The following is a 13,887-nucleotide window of genomic DNA, read 5'->3' on the forward strand; positions in this document are numbered from 1 at the left end:
ACACCGACCGGAAGTAGTGAATCAACTGCAACATCGAGATATCGAAGAATTCAATACTTCCATTGGTTTCGTCGCTCTGTGCCGAAAGAGGTCCATATGTATAGAAGTTGGGGTTGTGTTTTAAATTTATCATTCCGTATTAATTACTATCGTTTCCCTTACAAAACGTGATACTAATTATAAATTGGTCATTAAGTATGTACCTACTAATGTGATCTTTATTAATACATGAGACACGATATGAACGGAGGCCAAATTTCCCGATCTCGTTCAATAATTTGAAATGTCATTTCTCGAACTCAGGGTTCATAGAATGCCCTCAACTTTTCATGAGGCACAGTGGGTTGCCACCCTAATGGGATTACCAACATGACAACTCGAAATCCTCAGGGAATTGTGAACGGTCCGAAGCAATACCCGAGGGATAAAATGATTATATGAGAATATCACGAGAAATGGCAATGGTCTGCTTGTGACTGTAATGGCTTTCAAATTAGTTCGTGTCCTCCCTGCAATTCGCCCTTTCAAAAAAGCCCTCTCTTTTCTTTACAATATTAAACCATAATTATCTCAGGTGCCTAGAATTCTATGCACGCGTCTCTCGGCCTGGGTCCACAATAAATATTCTGCCGTCCGCTCCATAATTTATATTGTACATAAGTCACTACGGACTGCACAGACTTGCCACAGAATTAATAATAACTCATGTTATTAAGCAATAATCTAATTTTATAACACCCAAAGGCTCATCACATTGTCAAAAAATCCACCTCATTAAATATTATTTAGTACAAAGGTGAACTCAACCAATGTCATCCTTCCATCTACATTTAGTTCTCCCAAGAGGTCTTTTATACATTCCTCATTTCAGCTCTGCGTCCTCTATACCACGCCCATATTGAAGGTGTTCCACTACATGCGGGGAGAAAAGATATAGCTTCTACTGATAGATGGGGTGACTTCAGCGTCACGCTCCGGCCCCCCCCCCCCCCCCCCAGGGAAAGGACCCCGGTACCCGTTGGATAGGAGGCCGTGTGGCCCCAGAGCCGGTCTGGACACAGAGGCAAAGAAGATAACTATTTTGATATTTCCGGCAAACTATTTCAGCCCCTGCACTGACTGAACTACACCGGATCACACAATCATCTGAATCATCTTGATTTAATCATTCTAGTAATATTCTAGCAAAAATGTCGTTATGTTAATGGTTTCTCCTTTCTTGAGACACTTAATCTGAGACCCAAATATTTCCCATGTTTCAGTTGATACGACGTCGGTGCATCACCGCACGACTTCGTGCTACGCGTCTCGGCAGACCGGCAGTTAATCTCTGTCCACTGTTCCCTGCAAATCTCTTGTCAGGCGCTCGAAATCTTACAGGCGAACAAACCTTCTGCAGTTTGTAAGTCCATCCGTCTCGACCGACCTGTTACATCGCGATTACTAGGTTGTTCCTGGCCTATTCAACAACGCTGTCCCAACTTCGTACGTTATTTATTATATAATTTTAAAATTCAAAATAATTCTGAATAACTAAAACAATCAGAGACTGAGGAAAACTACGAATTTCAGTCCGGATAGTAGGCATAGCAAATGAAATTCGAACCATCGGTAAACCTCCACGCACTGTCAGAGGTTTCTATTTTGTTCAATGTAAATCAAACCCATACCGACGATCCTATTTCCCTGTAGTCAATTTTAATAGTATCCTCCCATCTAAGCGATCGGTTTCCTTCAGAAAGTCCAACTAAAATTTTGTGTGTTTTTTCATATATCCCGTGCGCGCTACATACCCAGCCCACCAATTATTGAGCTACTATCCGCAGCCCCATACAACGGTAAACCGCCGAGGTTATAAGTCACTTTACATTCTAATCTATCAAGGATCCTACACAAATTTTAATCCAAGAACTTTAAATTCCAAATAAAAAAGAATCATCAGTCATTGATATAAATGTCAGTTGTGTGTTTAAATATTTAATTACTCAGTTGTGAAATATGGTCACGTGTCGACAACTAAACACGAATTGTAGATTGCTCTCTTCAGGGTTTCAGCGCCGTGTAGTCTTGTAGAAGTTTACCAACGTTTCATACGTCCTTGCAGCCTCCATCATCAGGGCGATGTGTAAGCACTTACAAACAAGGCCCTCTGAAATGTCTGTAAACGTTTACCAGACTACACAGAACTCATCCATCTTCGGACGCACAGCCATCAAAACCTCAAATCCTAAACACGATTTTTGTCTTCGTTCCATAACTAAGCATTAGCAACTAACATTTCCAGTCGGAAAATTCTGTGACAAATTTCCGTAGCAAATGCCCAAGGTATGACGACGTTCACACCGCATTTGCAAGAAAATCGATCAACTGGCTGAGACGTTTCTGCGAGCGAACTACAGACACAAACACGAACACGATATCACTGCTCGGCGTATCTTGTGGTTGGACCAGTTCCTGCCAGCCGCAGGCGAAACAGTGTGATTGTCACTTGTTTCGATTTTAATTATATATTGTCTAGCTAGCCTGTTCAATTAGTACACACACCCAAACCATGCGTTTTGCATTCTCATTCCATGAATACAGGTTCCAAACCCGCAACTTTCTCTTGTCATAATTCAATGATACTGGAAGCATTGCCCAAGCGTAAAATAAACAACATTAAAAAATAAAATTTTACATTCGCTGGCATCGAGACAAACTGAATATGCGACTAATTACTGAATCATGAACAAAACTCCGTTTGGCGCCTGTAAATAACACAGGTGACTCCAAAGTCATTGAGTAGTCTAGCACAGGAGATACGTCGGAAGAAACGAGAGCCATATATATAACGTCATATTACAAGTTTACCTGGGGGCTTCATACAGAAATTTAGTTAGATATTTCAGAGATGAACATAAATATTCCAGTCTCATTCATTAAAATTGGCATGTAATAATATCAATATCAAATGTAAAGACTACAAATTTTTAGAACGTACGTTGATAAAAATCATTGATCTCTGAAGTTGGCTGTCGTGCTCTGTAGTCTGGTACAAGACTGCCGACGTTTCATAGGTACAGGATCATGACCCTGATGATGAAGGCAGCAAGTAATTCTGAAACGTCGGTAAAGTTCTACAACACTACACAGCACAACAACACAGAAGAACCTGAAATCTCACAACTGATCTATGTTACCTGCGACAGTCATTAAACAGCGTTGTGATTGGACAACGGACATAAACGTAAAAATACTGCGCGCAACTGTGGCGAATTTCCCATCATCACATATAAATCATTTTTGTGGTCTCAGTTTCCACATAAAGGTCATAATTCCTTCAGAGACCAACAGGAAACGTTCAATAATTTATTTCTTTTATTTATAGCTCGCGGTTTCTTGTTCTGCAGTTTCTCAAGAATAAAAAGAAACAAAGGCAGTGAGTTGTACAAGCATCAAGTAGGCTTTGCGATTAAGCGAGCAAGAAGCTGAAATTATGGCCCTTACAAAAGCACTGAGATCGCTGAACCATATCAGATCTCCATTAAATTAATAGTAATAACAGCAGCAAAAAATATCATTGGCTTGTGGGATATTGCGCCGTTCAATCTAGTACAATCTTACTTTAAAATAGTATTAATTAACTTTTATAATAATAATACAAATAATAACTCAATTCAATTCATTTGAGTGCCAACACGAAAGAGCCTATGACAGACATTATATTATATATTATATTATATTATATATTATTATATTATATATTAACAAATGCACACTTTAAACAAGAACAAGTGAAAATAAATTTTGAACTGAACACATGTAAAATATCTAACCACGTTCTGGTCTTGAGAAAATTTTCTTCAAAGGAGACATTACTTTTGCTGATAAAGTAAAAAATGTATACGTCACTTTTAGCTGAATGACTATGCACTTCTCACACCAAAAGCGGAAAGTTTTCTTATTTGCCTTGCAGGTACACAAATACACAGACGGCTCAAGGTGGAATAATTAATTAATTTTGCCCTTGATGACATTATTTTTTATTTATTTAGTGTTGTCTGACGACAGGTCCATATGAACAGGATCCTTCCATCCTTTTCTCGGACTGGGACCTGTTCATATACGTTCTTGGCAGATGATCCAGAAGTGGTTTGCCATTGCCTTCTTCTGTGTGTGAATGGAGTAATTGTTGGGATGCCACGGAGGAAAACTCCGTGTTGCCTAGAACACGGCCTTGCCCAACACAAGTTATAAATTCGGGAATCTAACCCGAGACCCCAGGATTACAAGGCCAGCGTTCTAACCGCTAGACATTAACAAGAAATAAAGCATCGAGAATCGTCTGGATTAAATTATTGTAAAATTCAATCAACTAAAGAGCTTAAAATAAAATTATAATGATGTAAAATACCTAACTTAAAAACAATATTAAATCACAATAATACTAATTGCAATTATAAGTCAGTGATGACGGTGTCATTATTAGTAGTAATGATGATGATGATGATGATGGTATATTCAGTCGTTTGGCATATATACAAAAACGTTATAACGTGTCTCCACCAATGGTTATGGACATTTTGATACATGAAATCAATATTACTACGCCTAAATTTATACCTCAAGTCTAAAATTTTTTACACTTTTCAACATTAATAATGACGGCACTTAGCGACCCTACTGTGATTCTGGACCCCAGGTTAGGGACCGCTGGTGTATAGCGTCTTATAAAAATCACTCGACTTGGCACACACCTCAGACACAAATTTATCAAGTTGTTCCGGCAGTTCAAACAAGTTTCAAATGATTTTAATGTTAAAAACAATCCAAATTCCTTGCTGCCTCCAGCATCAGGGCGAAAGTTGGTAAACTTCTACAAGACCGCAGGGTGCTACAACCCAGAAGACAGCTATATTCGTACTCACCGCCCTGAAAACCTCAAATCCTACTTCGAATTATTAATTTTATCATATTATTACCTCACAATGGGTTGAAACACGTAGTTCAACGAAAAGGAATCTAGTAAACAATGAATGTGTGCAGAATTCACTGAGAATAACAACCAAGAATCAACATAACACACAGGCAGGCAGAGTTACGAGAGAGTCTTGTTTCTTAAACACTTTCGTTCAAAGAGAGAAACAAGGAGACGTATACATTTTGGAATTGAGGGCTACACAAAGGTTATTACGTCCGTGACAGAATTGTATAGCTTCAAAGCCGAAATGTACACTGAAATATTAATCAGATGCTTCGTAACCATGACAACATTGCAGTGCGTTATGGCGTACTGACTCCGTTGCCAAGCAGCTGTTGTGGTACACAATGAGGAATAAAATTTGATTTTAGAGCCAAAATTATTTCAAGAATTCAGCTTTCTCTCCTTTTTCATTCAGCTCTCAAGATAAATCCTGTCTAAAATAAGTGAGTCGTCTTGAATAATTCAATAAAGCTGTCGAGAGGGAAGTATGTCATACATCTGTTCTACGTATATTTCGTTTTCAAGTCTCCTTCAAGAAATTTAAGTCTGCACGATTTCCATTGTCATGACATACCTGCGGACTTTCGTGAATAAATGGATAATTAGTTCGAAGATTATTAGGGGTGTACAGACATCTACCAAACTGTAACGTGATAAATAGCACGAAAACGTCTTCAAGATTTACTGCTAGATTTGTATTACGTGGATGAAGCTCCTTATGCTTACCATAGTTTCCTTAGTCTCTCAATTCGAATACTAGGGCAGTGCCTTAAAATTAGCCATCCACATCCTTCTGAACTCAAGTCGGCGTTACGTAGATGGCTGCCTTCTGGGTTACGATAAGCCGAATGATAATTGGAATATTCTGCTGGAAAGGCTTTTATTGAACGTAGACGTCATTACATTTCAGGTTCTCATGGCTCATCTTCCTGATGATGGAGGCTGTAAATACCTCTGTAATATCGGCTAATTACTACCAGATTACACGGCGGAACATACCAGAAGCCAGCCATCCTCGTAATTTATATTTTGGCGCGTGTCCAATAGTCTTCTGGGGGTAGTGAGGACAACCATGAAAGGTCTCTGTCAGGGTGACGTGAGTCTGGGACTGATACCATCGGAATACGAAGCAGGAGTGCCAGCTACAACTCCACGGCGTTCGGTAGACAAAGCTCTCGAGGACAGGTCGTGTATCACGTCATAGAGACAGAATAAAGGTTCTGGGCCTTTAAGCCGCTGAGTGAAGTCACTCGTATAATCCGCGAGTCGTCTGACGGATTTCTGTAGAGAAAGCAGAGGCTTTCACGCCCGGGGAGTACATGCTATAGACACTCTTATGGAAGTTTATATGACTCGTTCGCTTTGTGTTCCCGATGTACGCTATCGGCATTACAGCAGTAATGAAAATTAAGCACAGATAATTCTGAGAACTTAATTACGCCCGCCTTCAATTACTCACTTTATGAGATGGGGGCAGCAATAATTCATAAATATACAGTACCTCTGTATAAGCTCCAGTGGAACAAATTTCAGACTGAGTAAAAATTGAAAAAAAGTAATGTCGAAGTCTTAAACTCTCGTCCTGTCTCCAATTCTTGGTCTACAACTAATTAAACCATACAAGCACAATCTAACGATTACTGTGAGTGCCCCCTGCAGTGTGCTACCGTCCTGTTACCATCACAGCCAACTGCCTCTTGCAGTGTGCTACCGTCCTGTTACCATCACATCCAACTGCCCCTTGCAGTGTGCTACCGTCCTGCTATCTCCAGTAGCCACTAGGTACCTGCTACAGATATTGATATTGTACTGCACCCCCCCCCCCCCCCATCGCACTATCCTATATCCAAGCGTTAGTGAGAGAAAATTCAATTTTCTTTTTCAATATCCCTTCCTCAGCCTCCCTTTCTTCTCTTGTATCTCTGTACCCATTCCGTTCCTATTATAGCGCATAACAGTGTTAGAAGTATAGTTACACGAGGTTAATTCAGTATCAGCCCGCCTATTGAATGCAATATTTCTGTGAAAACTAGGACTACAGCTTCTTGGTCTCAAAGAAGATGCCTCTCAGAATGACGTCGAAGGAAGAGGCGGCCGTGAAATTGTCCCAGTATTTACACGAAACAGCTGAAGATGCAACGAAAAATTTCGGCCAGGACACTACGCTACTCCACCTCCGTGCAGACATGTTTAAATATTGGCGCCAGGCGCCAAAAGTTTCAAAGGGAATTCACCTCGAAATCCAGGATTCCTCCGCCAATACTTTCGTCGAAAAAGAAAAGCAAAATATTTTAAACTAAAATAATTTTAAGGATTAAAATAATACAGTCTGAGCCATGGTTAGACTTGGCGTATTGCAGTTCGATGTAATAATTACGTTTCCACGTGTTGGATTAATACTTTCCTTTTTTAACAAAGTTACGAAAATGCGTCTGTTACCTACACCATGCGTGGTTCTGTCCGCTTATTTGAGTTTCGTGAAAATTTAAAGAGGACAGTTCTACAAGAATCGAAGGATCGCTATTCGTGAAGACGTGGGTGGCACCATAAATGGCTGAATACAGCAGCCTAGTTATCAGAATGAAAAATAACCGAACAAAATTAATCGGCAATCCTATTTCACCGTCCTGACGTCTCTGTTAAATGTAACACTTTCCTTAAAACGTGTTTTCCTAACAATATTTTTTCAACTTCAATTGCTGCTAAATTTAAATTGTTACTTTTCTTACTGGCAGATAACAAATCGTGAAGAACAATTTTAAAACACCACGTAAAAGTTTTCTCTTATATTTTCTGCATGGAAAGTTAGGAGCATGAATGTCGAGACTTTTCAGAGGTCTTTACCATCTCCTTCAATTTCTTCTGAAACGTCGGCAAACTTTTACCAGACTACACAACGCAACATTCCAGAAGACACTCCATCTTCGTGCGTCGTTAAATCAGACATTGCATGAAAATCGTCCGTGAGAATGGATACAGCGTCGTAAAATAACCAAACAACCGAGGAAGCAGCAGACTGGCTTCTGCCGCCGGGCATAGATGTTTTTGTGCGAATTTCATCATGGCGGCGGCTTGATCGATGGACGTAACATGTAAAGAAGAGGGGGCAGAGGACTGCAGCTCGCCACAGTGGCAAAGATTGATAGCTTCGTGGCTGCTCGTGACAGGAGAACAGATTGCGGGGGGCTGGGACCCGTTTCACTTGCAGATCGCTACGGCCAGTCACTGGGGTATGCGCAAATTAACCCAGTGGCTTTAAATGAGGGTCATTGTACCACCTGGCGCCTTCGGGCGTCATTTCGAAGAAACGTCCTTTCAGGTGAAATGTTACGACGCCATTTCAACAAAGATATTCCAGTGTCTGCATTGAGTAGTCGGTAGTTCTTTATCTGTAAGATTTGAGGTTTTCACAGCGGGGAGTATGAAGATTTCTGTCTTCTGGGTTGTTGCGCTGTGTAGTCTGGTCGATGCTAACCAACGTTTCAGAGGTCATACTGCCTCCGTCATCAGGGCGATGAGTATGAAGATTTCTGTCTTCTGGGTTGTTGCGCTGTGTAGTCTGGTCGATGTTAACCAACGTTTCGGAGATCAAACTGCCTCCATCATCAGAGTATGAAGATTTCTGTCTTCTGGGTTGTTGCGCTGTGTAGTCTGGTAGATGTTAACCAACGTTTCAGAGGTCATACTGCCTCCGTCATCAGGGCGATGAATATCGGACATCCACCAGACTACACAGCGCAACAACCCAGAAGACAGAAATCTTCAGTTGTTTATCTGTTCATAAAATTCCCTGTCACACATGGCTCGCTAATTTAATCCTTCTTCATTAACTTTCGCCAATAATACGGCATTTTTAATCAGTTTTACGTGTTCTTTTGGAAAGACAGGGCCATAGAGCCGCGATCTTCAGTGTGAAATGTTCGTGTACGTGTTTGTGTATCCTATCCCATTACAAACACTCAGAACATATTAAATGATGCTCGTCAGAGTTGATATAAGCTTCTTTACAGCAATGAAGACATGTCAGGGAGACACGCGCTGATGATGGAGGCAGTAAGGACCTTTGAAACGTTGGTAAACCGGCGCAACAACCCCCAAAAGACTGCCATCTTCAAGGCACAATAACCCAGAAGACAGCTTCCTTCGAGGGGGTTTGAAATGTCCGAGATGACTGGCATCAAATCCGACCTTTGGTGAACTCGATGGTCTTCGGGTTCCCCTGTACTGACGTCACCGCAATATGGAGTTTTTCAACTGTGTGTAATGAGAAGAACTTGGAAATCTAAAGGGGAAAAAAATAACACGTTTTCCAACATGGTGGCGCGGCCATTTATTGGAATACTACCCCCGGCCTGGGACTGACATTTATTAGACGGCGACAGCCTCGCCCCCCCCCCCCCCTCCTCCCAACTCCGCCCATTCAATTTCCAGCTGAAGGGGTTTATAAAAGATATGAAACTGAGAAGTTTTCCAGATTCATTTCCCGGTTCATTAATGCGTATTTATTGCTTAAAATCCTACCTTGAGTGACAATAGTCACGTGGTTCGTGAGTCGAGAGCAAAAGATTCAGTCAGTGTAATTTAAAAGTGTGCGTCAAAACAAGTAGAAACAGATGAATGCAGTCGCTGTGAACGCATCAAGAACATAGCCAAAGGAGACGCTTTTTCCAAACGTAAGCTTAAAATATTACATCACGAAGCTACAAGCAAGACACTGACTGGCCGTTCCTTCATCACCTTCGACTAAACGGATTATAATTATTAAACATTCGATTAGATTTATTTTCCGTTTACTTAACATCTTTTCCATCTTCACTCGTTAAGCAGCACAGTTTGGAAGAGCGATTTGTAAACGATGAATTGTAAATCACACTGGAGGAATCAAGAGTGATACTATCCCGGATAAAATCACGAGAAGCCTCGGTCACAACAGCCGATCTCCTAACCGACTTCTGATATCCTAAATACGAAGCAGAGAAGACATGGATCTATGACGTGTACGTATATTAAATTTTAAGGACGTGGTCGTGGCTTATTTTAAAACTTCAAAAATTTCATCTTCGCAAATGCAATGTCACTCCGAAGTCGACTGTCTTCTGGGTTGTAGCACCGTGTAGTCTGGTAGTAGTTTTCCGACGTTTCGAAAGTTACTGATTCCTCCATCATCAAGTTTGGTAAACTTCTATCAGACTACGCGGCGCTACAACCCAGATGACAGTCATCTTCGTACTCAACGGCGTGAAAATCTCAAATCCTACAAGGTTACGACTGTTGATTCCAGAACGACATCAATAACGAGGTTTAAACCCGTGCATAGCTTTCGCCGCGTCTCAAAACATAACATCTTATGATTGATTCTTTCAGTTATTTGTTCGCAGGCTTACACCACACTGTCAATACAGCACAATTAGACGGAACTGTGGATTAAAAAGATCCATTATATCTCTCCTCTTACAGGTTCCGTACCTTTAACCGTTCACTAGCTTTAAAAGGTCTGTTCTGAGACCGAACTTTCGATACATCCATACATATCCATTATTTATCGAATGGTATCAAAGCCATGTACGTATTTTACAACAGTTCCAAACTTCAATTTGTCTCTCTTAAATTGTGAGCATCTGACTTGCAATTTGTTCTTTTTTCTGGAACACAGCAACATATGACCGCGATAAATCTCGTTCCCTTGATTTTCGTGGAAGACGGTATGATATTCGAGTAACTGGATTGACTGTTCGGAAATTTAACGAGGCTATTTGAATGTAGAGGTCAAATAGCGTCGAGTGTGGTAGGAATATGATCATGGGTTTTTAGATTCTCTGAACCAAAATCGGTTATTCCCTTAAACACCATAAACCAAGTGATCTTTATAATGTTGAAGATGTATTTTCTTTACAGTATGGAATAAATTCTTAAAATATAATTCACAAGAACTTGGGTTTGAAGGTGTTACCCGTTTAGGATCCCAATATTTTCAGCTTGAGTACCAGCAGGTTCAAAAAATATTGTTTCATTGTTTACGTTTCAACGATAAGTACTTCAGATCATATTTATTTTTAACCACGTATATGGTCTAGCGGTTAGAACGCTGGCCTTGTAATTCTGGGGTCTCGGGTTCGATTCCCGGCTGTGCCCGAATTTATGACTTGTGTTGGGCAAGGCCGTGGTGTAGGCAACACGGAGTTTTCCTCCGTGGCATCCCAACAATTACTCCATTCACACACAGAAGAAGGCAATGGCAAACCACTTCTGGATCATCTGCCAAGAACGTATATGAACAGGTCCCAGTCCGAGAAAAGGATGGAAGGATCCTGTTCATATGGACCTGTCATCAGACAGAACACTAAATAAATAAATAAATATATAGAATCGCTAAGAGTTAAACACGATGTACAAACTGCTGTTATTATTTAAAACGTAAATTACTGAGCAGGGATCAGTAAGGTACTTTCGAACATTCACGCGCAAGGATCACAGGACGCCACGGCAATCCTCCACAACGACGGTCGAGGGTCGTGATATTGAATAGTCCTACAAATCAGATTTCTATGCATTATCGCAGTGCGCTTGAGCTAACCTGCTCCATAACATGCCAACATACTGATAGGCCACTACGGTGATCAATCCGACTGTCTACAATTCTTGGAGATATATGGTTAGCGCCATTCCTTTGTATCTAAGATGTCTTATACAAGGATTGCGATAATAGCGCGAACACATAACACACGTACTTAGACAGAACTCATTCCGTGCCGCAAAGAGAACACATAACTTCACCATTACAAAGATCAGCTGGTTAACGCTGTTTAGGAAAATAATTGCTGTTTACAATAAGAATCATAAATAAATACAAAACGAAAAGAAAAATACTAAGCTTTATTGTCGAAGCATATGGGACATACAGTTACCATGGGCTTTAAAGGGTTAATCATTTTAGGCTAATCCAATTTACACTGTATAACCCACACAGTTGTAAAGAGCCTCGTTAAACAAGGAAACGCTCACTTGTAAGCCAGCAATTCTTTGTTAGTCCCTAGAAAGCTGGCATCAGAGCTCCATATGACAGTCTGTGTTTCGGTTTAATAACACAGTGGAGAACCTAAAACACCCAAAAATCCATAAAAGTCGTCATCATTCTTAAGATGATACTGAAGAAAGAGGGGACTGAGATGAAGAGAAGGAACATTAAGGGAGGATATAGGAGTCCATATAGAAATGAGTTCTGCGAACAAAGAAAAATACGCCACAGCAAAGCAAACAGAAGAATATTTACCGTTCCATAACTTTAAAGTAGGAAACTCGAAACATTATGCGCCACGTGTTATTCCGGGGGTCCCCTCAAACATGGCAAAGCTCAAACAATGAACTGCAGCAGATTCAGCTGCTCAGAAAGAAGTAACAGGCGACTGGAGAGAATTATATTGAAACAAACTTAAAGATGGCTGTCTTCTGGGTTGTAGCGCCGTGTAGTCTGGTAGATGTTTACAGACGTTTCAGAGGCACATGCTGCCTTCATACTCGGCGCCGAGAAAACCTCAAATTCAACTTAAAAATCTTCACTTTTTACCGAATACTCTGTTAAGAACCGTCATTCTGTCGTGGCGTGTAGAACCCATAGTAAAAATTAGCTGACAGTGAGTCCGAAAAAGCCGAGAAAACAGAACACTTGTCAAACCCGGGTGTAAATGAGATGATAATATTAAAATGGGAGACCGTCGAAACTTCTGTAAAATTATTGACGTACCAAGAAAGCCATAATGACTAAAATGATTAGCAACAATTAGATGTTCGATGTTGTTTTGAGACCGCGCAGAATCGTAGGTAGACTCTAACGTTTCGAAGAAACATACTATTTCCATCTTCAAGGCTTCAGTCAATATCTAGAAGAGTAACGACATCCTTACAGCCGTGAAAACCTCAAATCTCACAAGGAAACGGTCACTTGCTCAAGTCATACAATACCAAATAATTAAATGCTAACATTTCTGAATTGATTAGACACAATTTCATTGAGGCAATGTTTAACCTGAAGATCCTTGTTACGTAGTTTGACATCCTGCAGGTCCGACTAACTTGACTTCGTTTGAAGCCGGATACTTTATACACCAAAACTTATCAGCCATGTTTTTTTTCGAAGTGTCGCATTTCACATTATTTCTAGGCCGTAGGCAAGTAACATCTGAAATTACAGACCCCGAGCCACGGAGTGGCCTGATACACACCGCGCGCGTGATTTATACCGAGGATTTCATTTCCTTACCACATCAGCGTACAAGCACTTGAAACCGGAGTCTGTAAACCTTACCGAGAAACTTGGGCGTGAAATTGAGCAGTGAACATATAAATTAAAATCTCTCTCTCTCTGTCTACAGACTGTATTACGTGTTCTACAAACTGGGAACCACAGATACGGAAAAAAGAATAACTTACATTGACAGCGGGAAAAAAAACAACAAATATTGCTAGTAGCCTGGACGTCACCCTGAAGACGATTCGGTGAAGGCAAATAATCTTTGATGTTCAGTACACTAATCTGTTACGACGAACTGGTCGATTTCCGTCAAGACTCATACAGAACAGCGGAACATAATTTCTGTACCACACTATAGGGTAGGCAACCTGCACAAAGTTTAATGGCTGCGTCATTAAAATTAGCGCCTGAGAGGTGGCTGGCATCCGTTTCTGGAGCTATGTCGAGCTGAATTGCTGGGAATTTGCGGCTAAGTCTTGCATCTGCTGATTTAATGATTCGCCGATTAAACCGGGAGACGCCTGTTAGCTAAATCATTTTACAGTTCGAACCCAAGACCCAATGCAATTGCTCATGCGTCTGAGTCTAATACAGGATAGCTGAGCGGTAGAAATCAGATTACCAGGACAGTCCCATCAAATAAACTGGAGCACACTACGTCCTTCTTGAGTCTGCA

General features: G+C 40.7%; 1 long non-coding RNA gene across 1 annotated transcript in view; it reads right to left on the minus strand.

Moving 5' to 3' along the window:
- Nucleotides 1-13,887, minus strand: part of LOC110840298 (uncharacterized) — a 346,592-nt gene that overhangs the window by 237,404 nt on the left and 95,301 nt on the right. The window lies entirely within an intron of this gene.

The sequence above is a fragment of the Zootermopsis nevadensis genome, unplaced genomic scaffold (assembly GCF_977971745.1).
Source record: "Zootermopsis nevadensis isolate Lab colony 2312 unplaced genomic scaffold, Znev_1.0 Znev_ptg000015l, whole genome shotgun sequence".
Taxonomy (NCBI): domain Eukaryota; kingdom Metazoa; phylum Arthropoda; class Insecta; order Blattodea; family Termopsidae; genus Zootermopsis; species Zootermopsis nevadensis.